Source organism: Chlorocebus sabaeus, chromosome 13 (genome assembly GCF_047675955.1).
Source record: "Chlorocebus sabaeus isolate Y175 chromosome 13, mChlSab1.0.hap1, whole genome shotgun sequence".
Classification (NCBI taxonomy): domain Eukaryota; kingdom Metazoa; phylum Chordata; class Mammalia; order Primates; family Cercopithecidae; genus Chlorocebus; species Chlorocebus sabaeus.
The window spans coordinates 34,948,475-34,964,695 of NC_132916.1; the positions used below are offsets into that span (position 1 = coordinate 34,948,475).

A 16,221-nucleotide genomic window follows, 5' to 3' on the forward strand; every position below is an offset into this window, starting at 1 on the left:
GCTCATACCTGTAATTCCAGCATGTTGGGAGGCCAAGGCAGGTGGATCATGTGGTCAGGAGACAGACCATCCTGCCCAACAACAAGGTGAAACCCCGTCTACTAAAAATACAAAAACTTAGCTGGGCGTGGTGGCACGTGCCTGTAGTCCCAGCTACTCAGGAGGCTGAGACAGGAGAATGGCGCGAATCTGGGAGGCAGAGGCAGCAGTGAGCCGAGATCACATCACTGCACTCCAGCCTGGTGACAGAGCAAGACTCCGTCTCAGGAAAAAAAAAAAAAGACGAGGAGGGGAGGGGAAGGGAGAGGAGGAAAGGGAAGGGGAGAATTGAACAATTTAACACCCAAATCCAATTAAAAAATAGATAAATGATCTGAATAGCTATTTCTCAAGGAAAGATATACAAATGACCAACAGGTATATGAAAAATGTTCAACATCACTCATTATCAGAGAAATGCAAAACGATATGTATCATCTCACACCAGTTTAAAATGGCTATTATCAAAAAGAGAAAATAACAAATGTTGGCAAGGATGCAGAGAAAGGGGAACTCTTATACACTGTTGGTGAGAATGTAAATTAGTACAGCCATTATGGAAAATAGTATGAACATTCCTCAAAAAACTAAAAATAGAAATACCATATGATCCAGCAATCCCACTACTTGTTATACATCCAAAGTAAAGAGAATCAGTATGTCAAAGAGATAGCTGCACTCCTATATTTACTGCAGCACTATTCACAATACTGAAGATAAGGAATCAACCTAAACATCCTTCAAGAGATGAATGGATAAAGAAAATGTGGCATATATATATATAGCTACAAATGAATGAAATCCTGTCATTTGCAGACCAGGCATGTTGACTCAAACCTGTAATGCCAGCACTTTGGGAGCCCCAGGCAGGTGGATCACCTGACACCAGGGGTGCAGGACCACCCTGGCCAATTTGGTGAAACCCAATCTCTACTAAAAATACAAAAGAAATTATCTGGGTGTGGTGGCAGGCCGCTGTAATCCAAGCTACTCAGGACACTGAGGCAGGAGAATCCTTTGAAACCAGGAGGCAAAGGTTCCAGTGAGCCCAGATCACACCACTGCACTCCACCTTGGGCAACAGAGCGAGACTCTGTCTCAAAAAAAAAAAAAAAGAAAGAAAGAAAAAAGAAATCCTGTCATTTGCAGCATCATTGACCCTGCAGGGCATTATTTTAAGTAAAATATGCAATGTATAGAAAGACAAATACCACATTTTCACTTATGTTTAGAGTACAAAAAGTTGATCCTAGCTGAATGCAATGGCTCATGCCTGTAATCCCAGCACTTTGGAAGGCTAAGGCAAGAAGACTGCTTGAGCCCAGGAGTTCCAGACCAGCCTGGGCCATATAGTGAGACCCTGTCTCTAAGAAAACAAACAAATAAGGCCAGCCATGGTGGCTAGCGCCGGTAATCACAGCACTTTGGGAGGCCAAGGTGGGCAGATCACCAAGGTCAGGAGTTTGAAATTAGCCTGGCCAAATGGTGAAACCTTGTCTCTACTAAAAATACAAAAATAAGCCAGGCATGGTGGTGCGCATCTCTAGTCCCAGTTACTCAGGAGGCTGAGACAAGAGAATCGCTTGAACCAGAAGGTGGAGGTTGCAGTGAGCTGAGATTGCACCACTGCACTCCAGCCAGGGTGACAGGCATACGTCACCATGCCTGGCTAATTTTTTGTATTTTTAGTAGAGATAGGGTTTCACCAAGTTGGCCAGGCTGATCTCGAACTCCTGACCTCAGATGATCTGCCCTCCTCAGCCTCCCAAAGTGCTGATATTACTGGCGTGAGCCACCGCACCTGGCCAAGAAGAGACTTTTGAATGCTCCCAACACAAATAAATGATAAATGTTTGAGGAGGCCGGGCACGGTGGCTCACGCCTGTAATCCCAGCACTTTGGGAGGCCGAGGCGGGCGGATCACAAGGTCAGGAGATCGAGACCACGGTGAAACCCTGTCTCTGCTAAAAATACAAAAAATTAGCCAGGCGCGGTGGCGGGTGCCTGTAGTCCCAGCTACTCGGGAGGCTAAGGTAGGAGAATGGCGGGAACCCGGGAGGCGGAGCTTGCAGTGAGCCGAGATGGCGCCACTGCACTTCAGCCAGGGGGACAGAGCGAGACTCCGCCTCAAAAAAAAAAAAAAAAAAAAAAGTTTGAGGAGATGAATATGCTAATTATCCTGATTTGATCATTACACATTGTATACATGTACTGGAGTATCACATGTAGTCCATAAATATGTACAATCATTATACATCAATTAAAAATATGTTTTAAATTTGGGAAGTTGGACGAGTAAAACTAAAACTTTTGCTTTGTGAAAGGTATTTTCAAGAAGGCAAAAAGACAAGCCATTGACTGGGAGAAATAATTCTCAACTGGTAACAAAATACACTACAGTCAGATTAGCAAAACAAATATAAGAATGCATAATTCAACAGTGATGAAAATAGCCAACTAGCCTGCAAATGTATGAAAAGCTTTAAATTGCTTCCAATCTATTATTGATAAAGAGAAAATATCCTCAAAATAGTCACTGAAAAAAGTAAAATAAAGGCAAAAGGGTTTGGGAAGTAAAATTGTAGCTTACCTCAATAAACAGCCTGAAATTCACCTATCTCTTCTAGTTAAGAAAAATAGCTTCTCTGAATAGGAGGAAGTGAAAGAATAGCAAAACTTGGTTCATTGTAAAATGGTGTGCTCCTATGTTGGGCACACAGTAGAGATTTCATAAATACATACTATCCAACTTCACATAAGGTATATAGCCTAAAGAGAAGGTATAATATGCAGCTACTTTGTATTAGTCTGTTTTTATGCTGCTGATAAAGACATACCCGAGATTGGGAAGAAAAAGAGGTTTAATTGGACTTACAGTTCCACATAGCTAGGGAGGCCTCAGAATCGTAGCAGGAGGTGAAAGGCACTTCTTACATGGTGGTGGCAAGAGAAAATGAGACGGACGCAAAAGCAGAAACCCCTGATAAAACCATCGGATCTCATGAGACTTATGCACTACCACAAGAATAGTATGAGGGAAACTGCTCCCATGATTCAAATTATGTCCCACTGGCTCCATCCCACAACATGTGGGAATTATGGGTATAGAATTCAAGATGAGATTTGGGTGGGGACATAGAGCCAAACCATATCATTCCACTCCTGGCCCCTCCAAATCTCATGTCCTTACATTTCAAAACCAATCATGCCTTCCCAACAGTCCCCCAAAGTCTTAACTCATTTCAGCATTAACCCAAAAGTCCACAGTCCAAAGTCTTATCCAAGACAAGGTAAGTCCCTTCCACCTATGAGCCTGTAAAATCAAAAGCAAACTAGTCACTTCCTAGATACAATGGGGTACAGGAATTGGATAACTACAGACCATTCCAAAGGGGAGACATTGGCCAAAACAAAGGGGTTACAGGCCCATGCAAATCTGAAATCCAGCGGAGCAGTCAAATTTTAAAGCTCCAAAATGATCTCCTTTGACTCCAAGTCTCACATCCAGATCACATTGATGTGAGAGGTGGGTCCCCCATGGTCTTGGGCAGCTCCAACCCTGTGGCTTTGCAGGGTATAGCCGCCGTCCTGGCTACTTTCACGGGCTGGTGTTGAGTGTCTGCAGTTTTTCCAGGTGCATGGTGCAAGTTGTCAGTGGATCTACCATTCTGGAGTCTGGAGGTCTTCTCACAGCTCCACTAGCCAGTGCGCCACTAGAGGCTCTGTGTGGGGGTTCCAACCCCACATTTCCTTTCTGCACTGCCCTAGCAGAGGTTCTCCATGAGGGCCTCACCCCTGCAGCAAACTTTTGCCTCGGCATCCAGCATTTCCATACATCTTCTGAAATCTAGGCAGAGGTTCCCAAACCTCAATTCTTGACTTCTAAAGTGCACCCACAGGCTCAACACCATGTGGAACCTGCGAAGGCTTGGGGCTTCCACCCTCTGAAGCAACAGCCTGAACTGTACCTTGGCCACTTTTAGTCACAGCTGGAGTGGCTGGGATGCAGGGCACCAAGTCCCCAGACTTCAAACAGCACAGGGACCCTTGGCCCAGCCCAGAAACCATTTTCTCCTAGGTCTCCAGGCCTGTGATGGAAGAGGCTGCCTTGAAGACATCTGACATGCCCTGGAGACATTTTCCCCATTGTCTTGGGAAGTAACATTCTGCTCCTTGCTACTTATGCAAATTTCTACAGCTGGCTCCCATTTTCTGGGCTTTTCTTTTCTATAACATTGTCAGGCTGCAAATTTTCCAACCTTTTATGCTCTGCTTCCCTTGCGAAACTGAATGCCTTTAACAACATCCAAGTCACCTCTCGAATGCTTTGCTGCTTAGAAATTTCTTCTGTCAGATACCCTAAATCATCTTTCTCAAGTTCAAAGTTCCACAAATCTCTAGGGCAGGGGCAAAATGCCACCAGTCTCTTTGCTAAAACATAACAAGAGTCACCTTTGCTCCAGTTCCCAACAAGTTCCTCATCTCCATTTGAGACCACCTCAACCTGGACTTTGTCCATATCGCTATCAGCATTTTGGGCAAAGCCATTCAACAAGTCTCTAGGAAGTTCCAAACCTTCCCACATTTTCCTGTCTTCTTCCGAGCCCTTCAAACTGTTCCAACCTCTGCCAAAGTCACTTCCACATTTTCAGGTATCTTTTAAGCAGTGCCCACTCTACTGTTACCAGTTTACTGTATCAGTCTGTTTTCACGCTGTTGATAAAGACATACCTGAGACTCGGAAGAAAAAAAGGTTTAATTGGACTTACAGTTCCACATGGCTGGGGAGGCCTCAGTATTACAGCAGAAGGCAAAGGGCACTTCTTACATGGCAGCAGCAAGAGAAAATGAGCAGGATCCAAAAGTGGAAACCCCTGATAAAACCATCAGATCTCATGAGACTTATTCACTACCATGAGAGCAGCAGGGGGGGAAACCGCCCCCATGATTCAAATTATCTCCCATCAAGTCCCTCCCACAACACATGGGAATTATGGGAGTACAATTCAAGATGAGGAGATATGGGTGGGGACACAGAGCCAAATCATATCATACTTACTTGATATCTAAACAACTATAATTGCCAGAAGCCCATAAGAAGCCCATTCCTCTGATTCCCATTCAGAATCTATCTAAAAACTAGCCACATTACTAACTTTACGTCTAAGAGTACACTGTTAGCTGCTATAGAACTCTTTCAAAAAAAAAAAAACCCTTCAGGTATCATGTGAAGAAAGTTCATAAATGGTTAAATTTACAGAAAGCAGAAAGTAACATCTATGATATCCGGCACATAAATGACAAAATGTTGTTTTGTTTTTTTTTAAAGAAGCATTACCCAGGTAAAGTACGTATGTCAGAATTTCTGATCTCTAGTCATATCATAAAAAGTGACTCCACCAGGCAGTGGCTCATACTTGTAATCCCAACATTTTGGGAGGCCGAGGCAGGAGGGCTGTTTGAGGCCACAGGTTCCAGACCAGCCTGAGCAATACAGCAAGACCCTGTCTCTACAAATAACTTAAAAATTAGTCAGGTGTGGCGGCATGAGCCTGTGGTCCCAGCTACTTGGGAGGCTGAAATGGAAGGATTGCTTGGGCCTGGGAGGTGAAAGCCACAATGGTTGTAATGACACCACTGCACTCCAGGCTGGGAAACAGTAAGTCTCTGTCTCCCCCACCCAAAAAAAAAAAAAAAAAAAAAAAAAGACTCATTAAGAAGGTCTCCATAGCAGGGTGTGGTGGCGGATGCCTATAATCTTAGCAATTTGGGAGGCTAAGGCGGGCAGACTGCTTGAGCCCAGGGGCTCAAGACCAGCCTGGGCAACATGGGGAAACTCCGTCTCTTAAAAAAAAGAAAAAAAGGTCTCTATAAAAACATTTTACAAGTGTGTGGGATGAGAACTAACTGCGGGCAGATCCCGAGGTCAAGAGATCGAGACCATTCTGGCCAATATGGTGAAACCCCATCTCTACTAAAAATACAAAAATTAGCTTGGCGTGATGGTGCATGTCTGTAGTTCCAGCTACTTGGGAGGCTGAGGCAGGAGAATCACTTGAACCTGGAAGGTGGAGGTTGCAGTGAGCCGAGATCATACCACTGCACTCCAGCCTGGCAACAGAGGGAGACTGTCTCAAAAAAAAAAAAAAAAAAAAGGAAAAGGAAAAAAATGTTATCAAGAGACAGGTAACTAGCATATTGGAAACTAACATTTCTGGCACATGGGACCTATAGCAAGAATGCGTATCTTCCAGTCATGAGTCATGGATTAGGCTGCCCCTCTATTGTGAAGCAATTTTTCAGTAAAAGGAGCAGCATATGAATAATGACTTGGACAAGCTCCCAAGAAGAAACCAGAGTAAAGCTAGGTCTGAGAAAATTATACGGTATATAGCATACATTACATTAATGCTGTTTTCCTACTCACTCCTATTTCTTAATGGCAAAGAAGTGAAATTTAGAGTCTTTAGTTCTATCTAAATTTTACTATTTTTTTATGAATTTTAGTAATACCAAATAAAACTGTACAGGTATTACCTTGGTTTTAAATTTTATGAAAGTGAATCATATAATGCATCATTATAAATTACTTAGTGACTACACTTATGAAAAGCTCTCACCTGTCACATACCCACCCCAGCACACACACACAATGACACCAGAAGGCAATACTCTGCTTTACCTTCTGCTGAAAAGTCTGCTACCTCCAACGCTTGAGGTCCATACACGAAGGCCTCCTGGAATCTATGAACACAGCAGAGGCAAAAGGCAGAGAAGTTTATGTAGATTTAAAGTTACACTGCCCAAAACATAAAATGCCAAATGCCTATCACAAGTCTACATATCTGCCAAGGAACTCAGATTTTAGATTTGACAATGAGCGTATCAACAATATACAGGTAACATTCACAATTCATTATATATATAATGCAGCTTATTGTATGAAAAGACCAAAAGTTGAGTCTTAACTAATTATATCCTTACCAAAAGAACCAATTTATACTACTGGAAAAACTAATGCAGCAATAAAGTATGAATTTATATACAGTGAAAGTAACAATTCAACCTTTTAAATTATGTGAGCAGGCCAATCCATATGCAGCAGTCCCCCCTTATCCATGCAGGATACGTTCCAAGACCCCCAGTAGCTGCCGGAAATCTGGGATAGTACCAGACACCCTACATACACTGATTTTTTTTATCTAATAACTAAAATGACTACTAAGTGACAGGTAGTATCTATAGCATGGATATACTGGACAAAGGGATGATTCATGTCCCCAAAGGGACAGAGGAGGACAGTGCTAGACAGCACAAGATTTCATCACACTACTCAAAATGGGTACAATTTAAAACATGAAATCTTTATTTCTGGAATTTTCCATTTAATATTTTCAGACCATAAGTCAGTAACTAAAACAGCAGAAAGCAAAACCACAGATAAAGGGACTATTATATAAAGACTATAAAACAAATTAAAGGCTGGGCACAGTGGGTCATGCCTGTAATTCCATCACTTTGGGAAGCCAAGGCCGGTGGATTGCTTGCGCTCAGGAGTTCAAGACCAGCGTGGACAACAGGGCGGAACCCCATCTCTACTAAAAATACAAAAACTAGCTGGACGTGGCAGTGCACACCTGTAGTCCCAGCTACTTGGGAGGCTGAGGTGGGAGGATCACCTGAGCCCAGGAGGTTGGGGCTGTAGTGAGTCCTGATCACACTGCTACACTCCAGCCTGGGTGACAGAACAAGACCCTGTCTCAAAAGAAATAGAAAATAGGCTTGGCGTGGTGGCTCACACCTATAATCCCAGCACTTCAGGAGGTCAAGGCAGGCAGATCACAAGGTCAAGAGATCAAGACCATCCTGGCCAACATGGTGAAACCTTGTCTCTACTAAAAATACAAAAATTAGCTGGGTGTGGTGGCAGGCACCTGTAGTCCTAGCTAATCAGGAGGCTGAGGCAGGAAAATTGCTTGAACCCCGGAGGCAGAGGTTGCAGTGAGCCAAGATCGCGCCACTGCACTCCAGCCTAGCAACAGGGCGAGACTCCATCTCAAAAAAAAAAAAAGAAAAGAAAAGAAAAAGAAAAAATAAATTAGGTGGAAAAATATACTTCACAAAATAAAGTATGGCAGGCCCCGCAGCTCAAGGTACATTCTCTTATTAGAACCAGAAATTATTGGGAATATTGGAGAAAAACAATTAAAAACGGACCTAGAAGAGGATAACGTAAAAGAAAAAAGGAGAAAGTAGCACTGTAAAGCTATTCTGGTGGCAAGATTTAATTTAATTCTGACAGTAATGCTGAAATACGCAAGGTACTACATATGCTAGGCAGTATGGGAGAAATCTACCTTGTTCTAATATCATAAAATAAAAATAATCATGAAATATGAAAGGTTTTTCAGAAAACATTCACGTAGAAAAATTAAGGATTTAATCAGGTAAAATATTTAGATCTCAGATTTTATTTCATTCTTTTCTGGTAATAGGGATAAAAGACTACAAAATATAGCTGATATATGAGAAAAATGAATCAGATAAATTTTATCAGCTGTTGAATTTAAAAGAGAGGGGCATATTATCTTTATGGAGTATTTAGAAATCTTTAAAAGTATCATCAAATAATTAGAAAAGAAGGAACAAAGTATTGTCTTAAAACCTGATGACATGTCAAGGAAAAAACAGTATTTTAAAACATTGGCCCCGAAGCCAGGTGACTTGAGTTCAAATCCAAGGTGGCTCATTTAAGTGCTTTGTGACATGAGGCACTTAATCTCTCAGTATAACCTGGGTTGTTCAATGAGGACACCTTCACCATCTCTCAGATTTATATTGAATATCAGTGAAACAAGGTTTTTAAAAATGTTATAAATTACAGAATGCTATTTTATGCAAAAATTTAAGCCAGTGCATTCTATTTAAATTAGTGACTTAACAAAAGTTGTTAACTAAGAACCAGAGAAAATAGCCGGGCGCGGCAGCTCATGCCTGTACTCCCAGCACTTTGGGAGGCTGAGGCTGGTGGATCACCTGAGGTCAGGAGTTCAAGAGCAGCCTGGCCAACATGGCAAAATCCCCATCTCTACTAAAAATACAAAAATCAGCTGGGCACAGTGGCACACACCTGTAATCCCAGCTGCTCGAGAGGCTGAAACAGGTGAATCTCTTGAACCTGGGAGGTGGAGGTTGCAGTGAGCCAAGATCGTGCCATTGCACTCCAGCCTGGGCAACAAGAGCAAAACTCTGTCTCAAAAAAAAAAAAAAAAAAAAAAAACCCCAGAGAAAATATTCCTTGCCCAGCCAAAGAATCTGGGGAGCTGTGTGAGGAAGCCCGAAGAAGCACAGCGAAAGTTTGAGATGGCCAAAAGAGCCTAGAATAGTTAGTTGTCAAAGCTAAATGGCAGCCAGAAGAGCACAGTCCCCAATAGATGATTATATCAAATTACTAATTTAGCAATATGCCCAGCCTCAGCTGTATCTTCTCTTAATTCCCAAAACAGCCTTCTAGACTGCACCCTCCTCTAAAGCAGTGCTTGTGACGTTCTAAGTTAAGTGCATTTGACATACTATGTTGAAACACAGTGACTACTTGAATATTACATATAATCCTGAAAACCAAAGAGATAAATTCCCATCCAATAAAACAATAATAGCAGCAAAGGCTTACATAGAATGTTTGATGTGCCAGGCACAGTTCTAAGAGTTGTACAAGCACTAACTCATTTGGTCTTCACAACTCTGAGATAGGTACTATTATACTTTAAAGACGAAGAAATGAGACAAAGGGAATTTAAGAAACTTGTCCAAAAGCATGCAGCCAGAAGTGGCAAGTCAAACCCAGACCACTCCCAGAAACATGTTCTTAGTCACCACATCATCCAGCCTATGAAATTAAAATCATACAAACCGGCATCTATCTATATGTAAGAAGCCAAACAATTATACGTGTTCTTAAGTATTCAATCATCTATATATTCCTCAGCATATGCAACATTTTCTCAGAAAATTCCAATAAAAATGTTGTATAAAATATGTAACAAAATGAGAAATGTGTGATATGAAACTAAAAGAAAAATTAGAACTTTTTCAAAACAAAAGGCCTTAAAATTTAAAATCAGTATATCCGAATAACAAATAATATTGGTGTAAGAGTAGCAACACTGAGTATTTCTGTTTTTTAAACTTGCTGCCATTTGGTTACACAACTCACTCAAACATTTTGTAAACTTTAAAATCTCAATACAATAACATACAACCTCATACTTTATGACGGCTACCATCAAAAAACTAAAAAAGGAAAAACTAAAAAATATATAAAAGAATAAGTGTCGGTGAGGATGCAGAAAACCTAGAAGCCTTGTGTACTGTTGGTGGGAGCACAGAATGGTGCAGTTGCTATGGAAAATAGTATAGCGGTTCATCAAAAAAGTAAACACAGAACTACCATATGATCCGGCAGTTCCATTTCTGGGTATGGAGTCAAAAGAACGAAAAGCAGGGACTCAAGGAGATACTTCTATACCCATGTTTGTAGGATGATTTTTCACAGTAGCCAAAATGTGGACGCAATCCAAGCTTCCCTTAACAGGTAAGTGGATAAACAATTGGTAGCATATACATATAACAGAATATTAGCCATACAAAGGAGGGAAATTCTGGCACATGCTACAAGCTTGAAGGCATTATGCTAGGTCAAATAAGCCCTCACAAAAGGACAAACACTACAGATCCCATGTACATGAGGTAGGTACAGTAGTCAAATTCATAGAGACAGAAAGCAGAATGTGGTTGCCATGGGCTGGGCTTCGGAAGGGGAGAATGGGAACTTATTCCTTAATAGGTCCAGAGTTCCAGATTTGTAAGACGAAAGAGGTCTGTGGATGGATGGTGGTGATGGTAGCACAATATGAATGTACTCAATGCCACTGAACTGTACACCTAAAAATAGTTAAGATGGTAAATTTCTTGTTATGTGTATTTTATCACAATTTTTAAAAAAGTAACATGTGCTAAGTATAGAAAATCTAAAAAGGGAATTGCAAAAAGAAAAACAAAATTATTTCATCTCCCAAAAACACACTGTAAACCCGTTTAATGTATATTGTCATAGAGTTTTTAAAAATCATACTATACACTTTTTTAAAAAGGAATTCCTATCAATGTCTTTCTTACAAACATTAATCCTCTTTAGTACTGATTTAATTTTACTAAAAGTTTAATTGGAAGTCTTTTAATTCAAAGGTTAAAATTATTAAAGTATAATTTTTGCCCCACTAAAACAGCTTTGTTATCAAAATAACCACTTGAGTCCTCTAGGTTTCCCAGCAGAATGGCTTTTACTCAGAGTTACCACAGAGTTTCAATTTTTGTATTATTAACCAAACCAGTCTTGTATAAGCAATCACATGTATTACTACTTGGGTAAATTGTACCAAATTGTTCTCCCTACCTCCATTATCCGTCCTCTTTGTGGCAAACACTACTGGTTGCCTAGTATACACCCATTCTCCCTCTCTTCCTTAGGAACAGACCATGGTTTTATTCTGGGTGGCACGTATCCAGGTAAAAGTGTACATTTCCCAGCCTTCCTTGCTACTAGGACTGGTCAATAAGCTAGAAGTGGAAGTCATTGGATGAGACACTTCCAAGATAGCTACTTAAACGGAACTTAGCTAGAAGTGTGTCTGTAGCTCAGATACAGTGCATGGCACTCCAGCAGTCATTCTGGACAATAAGGGTAATGGAAGCTGTGCCAAGGGACAGTCAAGCAGACAGAAGGAACTCAGGTCTTTGATGATCCTAGAGTCATCATGCCAAAACTGGACTTCAGTGTGAGAAATATACCTCTATTTTGTTGAGACCACCTGTTTTGTATTGTAGGTGAACCTAAATCTAATATACCCACCTTTACACTGCTGTATCAGTCATCTTTCTAAAATACAAATCAGAATCGTCAAAATCCTTATCTTGGCACACAGGACCTTTCATTATTCCTTTGACCTCTGCTTATATCTGCAGCCTTACCTCCACCCATAAAGAACCAATTACAGGCTTCTAATACCGCCCCGCCTTTGCACAGGTATATACACTCTATTTGGAATAAATGCCCTTCGCAAGAGTCTTTCTCCATGTATCCTTCAAGTCTCAGCTCCTCCAAAAATCTTTCCTGATGCACTCACCCTATACACAAGTACAAACAACAAACTCGTGCACCAAATATGAATGGACAATGTTCCTTTGTGCTTACCTTTCTATGAAACTATAATGTAATGTGGGGATGTTTTGGTCTACCTCTGTCATTAAAGTGAAAGGCCTTGAGGATAGGAAACCATTTGTAACTCTTTGACTTTCCATAGCCCTTAGCACAAGGTCTAGACTAGGGCATAAAGAAGAACTCAATAAATGTTAGATGAATAAATGAAGTTCAGAGAAATAGTCATTCTGAAGTACTTCAAAAACCTTGGCTGGGCACAGTGCCTCACGTCTGTAATCCCAGCACTGTGGAAGGCTGAGGCAAGAGGATCACTTGAACTCAGGAGTTTGAGGCCAGCCTGGGCAATATAGTGAGACCCCACCTCTACAATAAATAAATAAAATTTTTAAAACCTCATATTCTCAAGCACTTAAAAGGAGGCCGGGCACTGTGGCTCACACCTGTAATCCCAGCACTTTGAGAGGTTGAGGTGGGCGGATTACCTGAGGTCAGGAGTTTGAGACCAGCCTGGCCAACATGGTGAAACCCTGTCTCTACAAAAATACAAAAATTAGGCCAGGCATGATGGCTTACACCTGTAATCCCAGCCCTTTGGGAGGCCGAGGCGGGCAGATCACCTGAGGTCAGGTTTTCAAGACCAGCCTGGCCAACATGGCAAAACCCTGTCTCTACTAAAAATATAAAAATTAGCTGGGTGTGGTGGCACATGTCTGTAATCCCAGCTACTCGGAAAGCTGAGACAGGAGAATCACTTGAACCCAGGAGGTGGAGGCTGCAGTTAGCTGAGATGGCGCCACTGCACTCAAGCCTGGGTGACAGAGTGAGACTCCATCTCAAAAAAAAAATATATATATATATATATACACACACACACACACACACACAAAAATTAGCCAGGCATGGTGGCTTGCACCTGTAATCCTAGCTGCTTGAGAGACTGAGGCAGGAGAATCACTTGAACCTGGGAGGAGGAGGTTGCAGTGAGCTGAGATCGCACCACTGCACTCCAGCTTGGGCAACAGAGTGACATTGTTTCAAAAAAAAAAAAAAAAAAATCACGCTGTTGCCTTCATTTCAAATCACAACACAAATAAAATCTCCTACTAAGGTATATATCAGAAGACATCAGAATTTATTTTAAGACAGTTGGTAATACTTAAATTTCCTTAACTACAAAATACCATTTTTCTTCCAAAACAAACCAAGCTTCCTGAGTGGATAAACCTATTTTTTTCAGTACGGTTGTTCAGCTGTTCAAGAGAAGACAATGGAGAACATGTTACCTCATTTCAAGACATCTCTACAACAAATATTTATTGAGGATCAATTATGTGCCAAGCATTGTACTGCACAATTAAAATACTGAATGATGAGCTGCTTGAAAGTAAGTTCCAAGGTACTATGAATGCAAAGGAGAAGTATCACATCTTCCAGAGATGAGAAAGCAGAGAGGAGGTGGCATTTAGATATACTTTTAAATTTTTTTAAAGGAAAAATGAAACTCACAAGAAAGAGATTTTAACTTCTCATTTTTTTATAATCTCAAGTTTGTTCTTAGGTAAGACAGAAGAAGCCAGTGTCTTTTAGTGCCTATTACATAGCACTCTGTAGTTCTCTATGGACATTATCTTGATTAACCATCCAAAAAGTTACAAAGAAAGAAAATGTGTGAGATATTAGTGTATTAGTCCACTATAAAGGAATACCTCAAACTGGCTAATTTATAAAGAAACGAAGTTTATTTGGCTCATGGTTCTGCAGGCCATATAAGAAACATGGCACCAGCATCTGCTTCTGATGAGGGCTTCAGGAAGCTTTCAATCATGGCACAAGGGGAAGGGGAGCCAGTGTGTCACATGGCAACAGAGGGAGTAAGAGAGATAGGAGGGATATCCCAGATTCTTTTTGTACAACCAGATCTCCCTGGGAACTGACAGAGCAAGAACTCACTCATTACCCAGGACAGCAGCAAGCCAGTCATAAGGGATCTGCCCCCATGACCCAAACACTTCCCAGTTGGCCCTACCTCCCAACACTGAAGGTCCATTTCCAACCTGATATTTGGAGGGGACAAATATCCAAACTATATCAGACAGTTGCCTGTTCCCAGTGATAAGAAACACAGCAGAACTCGGTGAAAGCAAGACCCGATTTGGGCTGGGTGCAGTGGCTCACACCTCTAATCCTAGCACTTTGGGAGGGCAACGCAGGCAGACGGCTTGAGCTCAGGAGTTCGACACCAGTCTGGGCAACACTGTGAAACCCCATCTCTGCAAAAAATACAAAAATTAGCCAGGCATGTTGCCACATCCTGATAGTCCCACCTACTCAGGAGGCTGAGGTGGGAGGATTGTTTGAGTTCAGGAGGTGGAAGCTGAGGTAAGCCAAGATCATGTCACTGCCTGGGTGACAAAGTGAGACCCTGTCTCAAAAAAAAAAAAAAAAAAACCCTATTGAGAGATACAATCAGTTCTTACTTTAGAGTCCAAGAATCTCTGTCAATAACTTCCCAAAGTGGCTCCCTCACCCCACCTCAATCCCAACTCCCCAGAATAAAAATTTAAAGATTCCAACATAAACTTGGTGAAGTTTAAAAGCTAATGCTACAATTACACACCAAAACGAAGCAACTTCTCAAAGACACCTGCTATCCTCAACTAATAAAAGAAACAGAATTAGTTAGAGAAAAGGACATGATATAACAGCTTTTATCTGTCCAAACAAAATTGAATTCTTGCTTGTACCCTCCCCTTCTAAATAAACCTAGAAACACAGGAGGAAAATAAGAACAAAAGGACAGACTTTCCACTCTGAAATCATGCTGCTGGTAAAAACCGCTATTTGTCCCTTTTATGTCTGCTCAAATGATACCACAGTTTGGTCCCAGGTTCTGGGAAATCCAATCAACTCTCCTCCTGGCCACTTATCAGTCCTTCAACCCAGTTGCCTAACTGGACACTGAATCCTAGCTCCTAAAAAAAAAAATTCCTTGGACTTTTCCCCAGTTCTGCACCTTTTCTACCCCCACAGCTACCACTAAGAAACAGGTCCTTATCATTTCTATTTGGACCTAACAGCCATCTGCTTCCAATGTCATAAAACTTTTGTCCTTTCCACCATCCACACTGCTGCAAAACTGATCACAAAATTCTCCTCTGTAAAACTATACAGCAAACTGTTAAGCAGTGGTTATCTCCAGTGAGTAGGATTACAGGGACTTTTCACTGCCTATTTTTTTATTATTTGTTTGCATTTTACAATAAACATGTATTCCCTTTACAATCAGAAAAAAAAATCACTATTTCCATTTTGGGAACAAAAATAATTTATTCCACTTGGAATCTATTACTCTGTTTCTCCATCAGGTTAACACCAAATTCTTTAGCCTGGCACACATTACCATGCTCTCCCTCTCTCTCAAACACATTTTCAACCTCCGTCCTGATTATTTGCTCTAGACATCCTGAATGACTTGCTGTTGTTCTTTCCTTCACTATTTTATACATTTTGCTTCCTCTGCATAGACTACAAAGATGTAACAATAATCTTGAGTCTGTTCCAAATAGGCAATCTATCTCCCACTAATAGCCATCATAAATTATTAATCTAAGAAGAACGAAGTTTCACTTGTTCACCTGCAGCACACTATGCCTACAGTCTGCGGCCTACAGTCCCACCATTACACCAACATACTAAATTCTTTCCTTCTGATCAGCGTAACTGATGTTTTTAAAAGAATAAAATAAAATGACACTTTGTATCCATAGCCTGAGAGATGACATGGGAAGAGGCAGCACAATGCAGAGTACTAACTTTGGGCAGGGGCAGGAACAGCAGACAAATATAGGGCAAGGACCCTTGTTAAATTTGCTGCACAACTTTTCAGAGTATAACAGCTTTACTTGAAGTGTTGGAAATTTCCACATCAAGTAAAAGCACAATAAAGTTAAATTTGAAAATAC

The 16,221-nt window shown here is 41.1% G+C and overlaps 1 protein-coding gene across 3 annotated transcripts in view; it reads right to left on the reverse strand.

Annotated features, from left to right (window-relative positions):
- The window catches only part of CDK19 (cyclin dependent kinase 19), a 215,930-nt gene that overhangs the window by 169,723 nt on the left and 29,986 nt on the right, over positions 1–16,221 (reverse strand). For 2 of the 3 annotated variants that reach the window (XM_038001010.2, XM_008007336.3), the window contains exon 2: positions 6,722–6,783. The exons of the other annotated variant lie outside the window; for it this stretch is intronic. The gene's annotated coding sequence lies outside the window, so the exon portion shown is untranslated. The remainder of the gene's footprint in view (positions 1–6,721; positions 6,784–16,221) is intronic. 3 annotated transcript variants of the gene reach the window in all.